This window comes from Cygnus atratus, chromosome 9, assembly GCF_013377495.2.
Source record: "Cygnus atratus isolate AKBS03 ecotype Queensland, Australia chromosome 9, CAtr_DNAZoo_HiC_assembly, whole genome shotgun sequence".
Taxonomy (NCBI): domain Eukaryota; kingdom Metazoa; phylum Chordata; class Aves; order Anseriformes; family Anatidae; genus Cygnus; species Cygnus atratus.
The window spans coordinates 26,644,484-26,654,943 of record NC_066370.1 but is presented as its reverse complement, the minus strand read 5'-3'; positions in this window follow the sequence as shown (position 1 = coordinate 26,654,943).

The following is a 10,460-nucleotide window of genomic DNA, read 5'->3' as shown; positions in this document are numbered from 1 at the left end:
TTTTCATTCATGAACCTTGTGGAAAATGTGAAATGATGGGCACATGCAATTTCCCTTTATATGTTCTGTCTTTCCCACCCCCCACCCTTCTTACTCTCCCCGTTTGCTTTGGTGAATACAATAAAAAGTTGCACAATGTCTCTCTGTGTGAAGAGTAAACAAAACATTCTGGTAACCTCGTTAGTTCACGTAATCTTCAAAGGAATTTTTTCAGTTCTTGCCAAATTACTGTAACACAAATTGCTGCTTAGACTGTTATCAGATTGTAAATCTTGCAGCTGAATTGATGATAACTAAGTTTAATCACATTCTTCGTTATCTTTATCACTATCTCTATAGCTTGTATACTACTGAGAAAATAATTTCTGTTAAGTCTGTCTGAAGAATGCAACTTTTTAAGTGCACTGTTAAAAGCTCTAAATGGCAACAGCTGCCCCTGGTGTGTCTGCTCCTTGTTGACATAACTAAAAGCAAGGCAGGCCCTTCAAATGCAGACTTTCTGTTGCTTGTTAAGCTCGTTCTTTCTGAATCTACAGATGTCTTTGTTTTCCCTTTGTACAGCATTCACTGAATTGGTGAGAAGGAGGACTGAGGTTACTGCTATCACGGCAGCATTTGCACACTGATGCATACTTGGATAAGCTCTTCTGACCCACCACAGTTCCCTTGTAAATATAATTTTAGTACAAAGAATGGAAAATACAGGTACAGATAGAATGGTCTTCCGGGATTTCAAGGACTGGTCTTCAAGGATTGGAACCGTGGGGTGGTGGCGGGGAAGAATGTTTACTTTTCATTCCCAAGCAATTTCAGTACTACTCAAATGGAAATGAGGCTCAGAAATTCCTCAGAATGAACTTTTTATGTTATCCTACTCCTGCCCTATCACTGAGCAGGATAAGACACATTCTTCAATGATTAAAAGCATAATAGATATTCAAAGCTCAAGATAATCTTAACTGTTACCATTATTTAAACTGACTACTCAGTGCAGAAGGCTATACTTCTGTTTTATTCAAATTCTGCAGATCTTTTGTATCAGCTAGTTTAATTGAATAAAATCAAATTGGACCTTAAACCTAGGACTTTTTAAAAGCACCTAACTGAAATTTGCAATAGCATTTTTTCAAGCATGCATCCATTATATTATGGTTATGTCTGAAGCTTTAGGAATACCAGGCAAACTGTAAACTTGCAAATTGTAAAGACTTCTATTAAAAAAACAATTGTCAGTCACTTCGGCTTTCTTTTCTTGCACTCTGAGTACACTCATTCAAAATTATGCTTTTCATTGTACAGCTTAAAATATGTGTAATAACTACAATATTCTTTGAAGCTATTTTCTTAATGCTCAGAAAAAATTATGAATATTTTGGATAAAAGACTTCTATCCAGAAGATAGAAGATTCAGAAGATAACTAAAGTGGAACAGGTTTCCTTTAACAACATACAAAACTAAACTGTATTTACCATGATTGTGGTATACAGATAGATTACCAATTGTAATCATAATTCATACACAAAAGTTCAGTTGCTGACAGAAAATTGAAGTTTACAATATCGCCTTTTGAAACTTTCTAAATAGCTGCATTAAATGGATAATTCTGTTTCTGTCCAAAAGACTTGAACCAAAGCCAAGTTTTTGAAATATGACTGTGATATATGGAGTAATAATTCGTGTCAAGAAGATGGTTGATGTTAATAAAGAAGGGGGAGATGTGGGAGTGTGGCCATGGGGGTCGACAAGCCCCATGGTTGGTGATAACATCGGTCTCTTAACGATGAGGCCATCAGGAATGTAAAGAGTTTAGAGGGAACAAAGAAGGGTGATTCAGGAGACGCCATGCCGTCTCGGGTTGCTTGTTCTCCAGTCGTTAAGGCATGGAAGTTGCTGGGGGTTTGCTGGTTGCTGGACCAAGTTGTTTGACCAATGAAGAGTTAGTGGAAAAGGACTGCTGTGGGGCGAATGGTATAAGAAGGGAGCCTGTCCTCAATATGGGTTGCAACACGATAATGATGAAGTTCTGTCATCAATATAGTAGCAGTTACTGATCCTAAAAGAACCGTGGTGTCCGTGTGGTCGTTACGCCACAAATGGCACCCGAACAGGGACCTGAAGAAAACAAACAGGGACATGAAGAAAAACAGGGACATGAACAACAGGAACAGGGACAGGCTAACAGAACAGGGACCAGGATAGGAACAGGGACATTGATCGCCTAATGAAGATAGGTTCGGCCAACCTCAGCAAACAGCTCAAAGAAGCTCGTATAGAAAGTCGCTGGAAATAGGCGCACCGGAGCTGGAAAGAAGCTCAAGCTGAGAGAAGCGGACCCGTGCACACAACTGCCCCTCGCTGGCCGAAGGTAAGCAATTGCGCATTATGGCGAATCATACGTCCTTGGAAACAAAGACTGTCCTGGTAACCTTACAGCTTACTCCCTTTATTAACAATCAGACAGTTTATGATCCTGAAACATGGGACCAAATTGAGGTCCAGGTGTGGGACTCTGCTACTAAAAACGACAAGGTTGCGGCGGGATTGCTCGGCACCTGGCGAACAATCTCTGAGGCCTTAAAGAGCCATGTGCGACCACAATCAGAAACGTTTCGTTTGCCAGATAGCGAGGGAGCTGCGGGCTCGTCAACCGATCCTTCTGCTACACCATCGGCCCCCCCGCCGCTACTGCCATCGCAGGCCTTTGCTGTTACGCCCCCTGGTGACCTGGACGTTCCTTTTGATCCAGGCCCTGTAGGCCCTGAAAAGTATAGGCCCTGAAAAGTATAGGCCCTGAAAAGTATAGGCCCTGAAAAGTATAGGCCCTGAAAAGGAGCCGGATCTGTTTCCCTTCGATCTGGGAGGAACAGGATACATAAGGCCCGAAGGCCGAGTTGCTTAACAACTTAAAGCGAGGCATGTTGTTCCCACGACTAGCCCTGGAATTCTCCGGTGTTTGTAATCAAGAAAAGGAATGGAAAATGGAGACTGTTATATGATCTGAGAAAAATTAATGAAGTCATGGAAGATATGGGAGCACTTCAACCAGGATTACCATCTCCAGCTATGCTTCCGCAGTCATGGACATTAATAGTAATAGACTTAAAGGATTGTTTGTTAAACAAACAAAATTGTTTGTTAAACAAATTTGCCAGAATTCGGAAAACTTTGCCATGTTTATGTTTCAATTGATACCTTTTCTGATTGTACATATGTATAGGCCTACTCGGGTTTCTTATGGATATGTAAAAGCAATATTCTATATATTTAGAAAGTTCGACGGTTGTGTGTGCGTGTTGGTAGAGCGTAGACTCCCCGCGCACCCAGTGCTGTTTACATGCCTTTTATAAATATTACTAAATTCAGATTGAGTTGTATCTTCATTTATAACATGACCGAATTTTTGATGAAATTTATGAGTTTCCCAGATTGGCATCACGTGCTCAGAACAACTTCTGTAAGGATTTTTTTTCTTTCCTTTTCCACAGAAGAAAGTCAGTGTTCAGTGGAAAGATTGTTTTGTTGAGGTTGCGTATGCCTCATTTGTAAATTAACTGAGGTTAAAAAGTATAATAAAATATTTACATTCTCTTATACTACTGAAATTCAAAGTAACTTCTTAATACTCAGCTAACAGTTATTCACGCATACGTGGACTATTTGGTTTATATGTGTTCAAATAACCATTGAACAGAGGAGGAGAAAAAGCACATAATCAGTATCCTTGAAATCCTCTTATTTACTTGAGGGTAAAAAATACGAACATTTCTTTGCCTTAGTCTTTTGACAACTGTGAATTACTGTTTCTTGATTTGCAAAAGAAGTGCATGTTGCTTTTATTGAAAGACAAACCAGAAAGTTTTGACATGCACAATTTTTCAATTACACCTTTTTATCAAGCCTCACCTGAACATTTAATATATGCATGTGCCTGAGCATACGCCTATCATCTTTCTCCTAAGAATCTCACAAATAAATAAATAAATAAATTGATGTGACTGAGTCTCCCGCATCTGCATTAGTATCTTCAGAGAGTGTTTGAAGAACAGAAGCCTCTCTCCTCTGGTAGGTAGACAGGGCCTTAAAAAACTGAGTACCTATCTTAATTGCTTAAGTAACAAAACTACAGTTTGCTGTCATGAATATTATCTTGTTTTAAACCACAATAGCTCATTTCTCATACTAAAGGTGCTGAAAACTTATGACTGTTCACAAAGTCCTCAAAATTGCATTAAAAATATAAAATTGATTTTTTACTTCAAAAATTTCCTAAAAATGGAAATTCAAAAAATTAATATTCTGAAAAAAAAGGGAGTTTTCTGAAAAGAAGTCTCAATGAAGGCTCATAGGGAGATTGAACTGAAACTTCACAATTTCATGATATTTCCCTAATACAAGTGATGTGTTTAGTGCTTTAATCGTGCTGCTATTCTGACTTTTAAAACCTTTGCAGGTAAATACCCTTCAAAGTTTGGTGGATCTTCATTTTTCCTCTGCCATCTAGTCTTTTCCAATGTGGATTAAAGCTGCCATCCAACATCTGAAGAATAGGGAGGTGCGTTAGCAAATCGTACTTCAGTGAGACTCACTTTTACCTACATGAGGAATACTACTCCCCAAAATGCAAAGGTGGGTGCACTCCACTGTCTTTTACTGCAAATGTTTGCCCACAATTATCTGTGGTCAAAAATGAGCTATTTCCAGTTGCAATGGGTTAAACAAATTATATTCCTACTCCAGACACAGCATCTTAATATTCTGGCAAAACGCATGGGCTGTAATGAATAATGCTGGCATTCCTACCTCTACATCTCAGCATTAACTCCTCACTAACAGACATTTATAAATTCAGATCCACAGCTTACTTCCAGGTGCACCATGGAGTATTTTATGTGTAGATTTGAGCAGATAGCACATGCACAGGAAACCTTGAAAAGAAGGGTTACCTATCTGCCAGCGTGGTGTGATCTTTATCCTGGCTCTATGGCTCGCTTCCTCCTTCTATGGTTGGGGTGAAGTCAGTATTCTGCAAATGGAGAGCCAGACAGCTATGTTGTCTCAAACATCACCATCGAAACAGTCAGGTATGTCTGGATTTCAAATCAGTTAATGTTCCTTACAGGAATCCTGTAGGTTTTTTGTTTGTTTTTAGCTAATAGGCATTACTTGTTAGTGACAGCATATTTAGAACTGAATCAGGTTTGACTGATTTGACTAAACAGATCAAATTTAATTCTGCCTTAACCCTTAAAAAAAACAAACACAAACAAACAAACAAACAAAACACTATTAGCCTTTGGTACTCACACCATCAATTTCAAATGAATAAACTGCCCATTTAAAAGCTGTGTTGTCAAGTTATGGTATAGTCTTGGCCAGGGCGATGAAGATGCCAATATCTGGATTATGGATAAAGAGGGTTGCAGATTCAATATGTTCAATGAAAACTAAATTACGCATCTTTCCTTTTGATTTATGCCACTAAAATAGGAGACACAAGCCTGTGTTAGAGCAGAAATGTAGAATAAGATTACTATGGAAAAAGCTGTGAAACTAGATACTACTGTTCTTTGTGTCTTCTGTCAGCTACACTCAATATTTTTCATTATCAGAGACAGATATCATTGGAAAGTGGAGAGGACAGATACAGGAGCAAGAAAAAGGGTTAAGTGTTTCCAGGTGTAACTTTCAGGTATTTCATTGCTCTTATCTAGCATATTAAAATCTACCTCAATAGATTCTGTTTGCCTAAAAATAAGCCTGCATTTTCCCCATGACTGAAATGGAGTCTGAACAGAATAGTTAAATTTATTTGATTTCCTCAGTGAAACGGAGCTCTTCACCTTAGGAACATTTTGCAATTTTAGCATTTTTCTGCTCTGAATGTATACCCCACACATACTAGTTTTTATCCAAATAACCAAAATCTTTTTTCAACCCTTAACAAAATAAGCAGCTCCATGGCTTATAAGCATGAACTCAGCAAGATTTTCCAAGATATTCGGTAGGAATTGATTGTTAAGTTTTTGTTTATTTGTTTGCTTTCTGTCCTCAAGCAATATCCATAAATCCATAAGAATGTGGGATTATCATTTAAGTTGTTTTATAATATGACATATATTTAAACCTAGGGAAAAAAACACGTATAGTTCCAGAGTCCCTATTTTGTCATCATGCCTTTTTATCATTTGTCTCTGAACATCCATGACACCTTGAATTGTCACCCAAAAGACTAGATCCATTCTTAACCATCAGTAATTTCTTTATTACGTCATTCAACTTAATAGAAACTAAACAATTAAGTTTAGTTGCGTTATTCAAATCCTACAGGAAGAAATCAGCTTTTCAAAATATCTGTCAGAGGAATATCAAGGCAAAATTTCAAAGTTATCTTGAAACAGAATTAAATTACTTAAATGTTCTATTTGTTTTTCCCTAAATATTTTATCCAGAACTATTGCTTAAAGTATGGCTTACACTTCTAAGAGTGCAAATTTAATATTCAATTTTCATATGCCTGAGTTCCATTTGTTCTGATGTAATAAGGTTACATGCATTACTGCTAGTCTGAAGCATGTCTTTTGCCTTCTCCTGTTTTCACTCGCTTGAAGATAGAGTGCAAGACCAAATGTTGCCCATGCAGCTGCACATGAACCATATGTTCACTTTATTGTGAATCCCTGAATTTCCATGAGGAATGAAACAATACTTCTTTGGCTGCCAATTTTAAAAAGATGATTCTTTTTCCTCTGATTATTATTGGCAACAATGTTAGCCTTCTCTTGCCGCAAAGTCAGGGTATTCAAACTAGCACTGGGCACTCCCAATGCAGGGTACCTTCCTATATTCCCTCAATTCCCATAATGCTTGACTCCCTCCCCCTCCCCCAAAAAAAAAAAAAAAAAAAAGAAGTCTCCCTCCAGGTAGAAAAGAAGAGGCCCAGTGCACCTATTAAGCCATACTAATTAGCATATATGACTTCAGAGTGGTGTATCTAATCTTTAAATCAGGCCTGGATGTCTTTCTAAAAGCCATACCTCAGCAAGACTTGCTAAAATTTTTCAGTGGTTGATTTGTGCAGTTAATAAGCTTCTAGGACAGAGTAGGATAGGCTACTGCCTTTCATGACCATTATGGTCTGTCTGTAACTAAACTTAACCATTTAGAAACCATGGCTTCATCCAATAAACTAATTCTCAAGGTAGAATTCCTCCTGACACAGTGGACTTTAAATCAGGCCCTATCATAACAACAAATACTCACATGTTCTAAACAAAGACAGGAGACGATAAAAGTAGTTTTACAGCAATTTATTAAAAAAAAAAAAAAAAAAGGCAGTCTTAGGACAAAAGTAGTTCCACGGTATTCAAACCTCCCTATTGTCAGAACAAGCTGGAAGGTAAAAAGTCATGGCCATGGACAACTGGACAGGTTAGAAAACAGCTTTTCTTTAGGAAATTACAGACGTCCAGCATTTAGCCATCAAACAGTTCAAATACCTTCTTCCACAATACAGACATTCTAGAAAGAAAGATTGAAGACAAAGATTTCACTTGTCTTTGCAGCAACCAAATCTGCTATCTTAAATGCTGGGGAAGCCATTTCTCTCTTTTTTTTTTTTTGGTGCGTGTGTGGGAGAAGCAATGAAGATTTCCTTGCCATTTTCAGAGAATCCCAGCCTGAAAACAAACATAAAAAGGAATGAAGTGGAAGGCTTGCTTTTTTCAACTCAATATAGAAGTTGTTTGACTCTTAAATATCCACATCCAGCCTAACTTTAACATGCACTCAGGGCACAAGAGGTGACCCTGCTCTGCTCCCACGGGAAGACTTTCCTTTTGACTTCACTGAAAGCTAGGTTGGTTCTCAGGTTAATGAGCTGTCGTTCTCTGGCAAGAAACATGTTTTTGAGAGAAACTGCCTCAGGCGTTGACCTCATTATAGGCTGCTGTTATAGTCAAGTCCTACAAGCAACGCTTCCTTGTCTGCTTGCCGAAGGTCCTCCATGGCACTCACAGCTTCCCTGAACATGCTGCTCAGCACCGTTCAGGGATGCTTGCACTGTGTAGGCACTGCCATCCTACCTGTCCAGGCCTCCCCACACTGCTTCCCAAAGCATTTGCAAGAAAGCTTACATGTTAAAGATACCCCTACTGTGTGTGGTGTCAGGGGTGTGTGTGTGTGTGTGTGTGCAGGTGTACGTATATATGTGTGCATGTGGGTGCACATACATGCTTTTAGGGCGTTGTTGCTTTCCTTGACCTAGAAATCTTTCTTGAATGTTCTGTCAACACTGATACTGTTAGCTACATAAAAATCCTGAAGGCTCTTTCATTCGAGTGCAGATGGACAGGGAGAAGTAAGCATGTCTCATTTCACCTTACCTCCAAAGTCAGGGAAAGTGAATGCCAGTAGAACACATCACTTAAAACTGGTGTGCGTCAGTCACTTGAACCCTGGAATTTGAACCAATTCTTGTGCCAAAGCAGAGCCCTCTCAGTTATCATTTCAATAACCCAGTGAAAACACAGTAAAAACTGATGCCTGGACTGTAGTAAATGCTACTTACTGCCTCTTGCATCTTCTCCTTGCTGTGAAGTCCACACATTTATAAGAATGACTTCACACTGAATGCTAGAAGAAAGATGCTCAGAAGCCTCTGCTGACATGGGAGTAAAATTCTCAATTTTATTTTTAATCCCAGCCTCAAAGGTTAGAGTGAGCAGACAGTCATCTCTGTATACCACAAGGATGCAGCAGATTTACTGTCAGTACATATTGTCTGCTCATAAATATGCAGTGGAACAGAGAATGCATTAACCAGAAGAGCAGGTCCTCTATTGAGAGAAATTGCTGAAGCTAAACTGACCTTGTAGATGCTGAAGAAAGAAGACAACCTCACGTCTTTTGTTACCTGAACAAAAACAGAATAGGTCCCACAGAGTGTCCGTTTCAACTCAGCAGCCACTTTGAGAAAACAGATGATCAACTGCAGTCCACTAAGAGCTATCAGAATAGAGAGTAAAATGATGTTCCATTCCACTGCATTAGCAGGTTCAGTGCACTGAGACCAAGCAGAGTAATTTGTGAGGTACCTGTTAGAGAAACAGCAATGTGAAGCAAATTAAATATGGTGTATGCAACTATATTTAAATACACATTATTTTATCTTTACTATATAGAAAACCCATACTGGACTTTATATGCTTAAGCTTTAGGAGCCAGACTCTGGTCTTTCATTACACCAGTGTAAATCCTGGTTAGGTTTGCCAAACACAGCTGAATAGAGTCTTATGTACCTCACATACACCTGTTTCATTAATTTCTCTGTTAGACACCCAAGTGCTTAGAAAGACACTGCATTTTTGGTTTTCCAATGGCAGATGTTGGTCAAAGGAAGTGATTGTCCCGCTCTACTCTGCACTGGTGCGGCCTCACCTTGAGTACTGTGTGCAGTTCTGGGCACCACAGTACAAAAAGGACATTAAACTGTTGGAGAGCGTCCAGAGGAGGGCGACGAAGATGGTGAAGGGACTAGAGGGGAAGACTTACGAGGAGCGGCTGAGGTCACTTGGCCTGTTCAGCCTGGAAAAGAGGAGGCTGAGGGGAGACCTCATCGTGGTCTACAGCTTCCTCATGAGAGGGAGTGGAGGGGAAGGTGCCGATCTATTCTTAATCACCAGTGATAGGACCCGTGGGAATGGTGTCAAGCTGAGGCAGGGGAGGTTTAGGCTAGACATCAGGAAGAGGTTCTTCACTGAGAGGCTCCCAGGGGAAGTAGTCACTGCACCAAGCCTGTCGGAGTTCAAGAAGCATTTGGACTGTGCACTTAGTCACATGGTCTAAAATTTTGGGTAGACCTGTGTGGTGCCAGGAGTTGGACTCGATCCTTATGGGTCCCTTCCAACTCAGGATATTCTGTGATTCTATAATTCTATAATAGCTTAGTGGGTAGTATTGGTGATAGGAAGACGGTTGGACTAGGTGATCTTGTAGGTCCTTTCCAACCTTGTGTTTCTATGATTCCATGATTCTATGACTTTACTTTTATTTTAATTTTAGCTCTAAGTTAAGTCCAGCTGAACACCCAAATTACATCATTCTGATCAGTGCATGCAACCTCGTGTCACCACATGCAACTTCCAGTTGTTTTAGAGCCACACTTTGTATCCTTGAGGATCCTGTATGTGCATGATTTACATGTGCTAGCTGTGCCCTTTTACCTGTGAGACATGCAATAGCCTGGGGTTTAATTGCAAGAAGCTTTGTTAGAATCACTTGCTCAGTGATGCTGTTTTTTTTCCCAACCATTTGTAGTTGAAAGCCTCTGATAAATTTAATCCTCAGTGCATTCATATGCAGCTGGAAGAGCCTGGCAAATATGACTTGAAAAATTCAAGTCCTATACAACCTTAATCTTTTAAAGGGAGAATGTAAAATCTTGTGGAAGCATCCCCAGAGT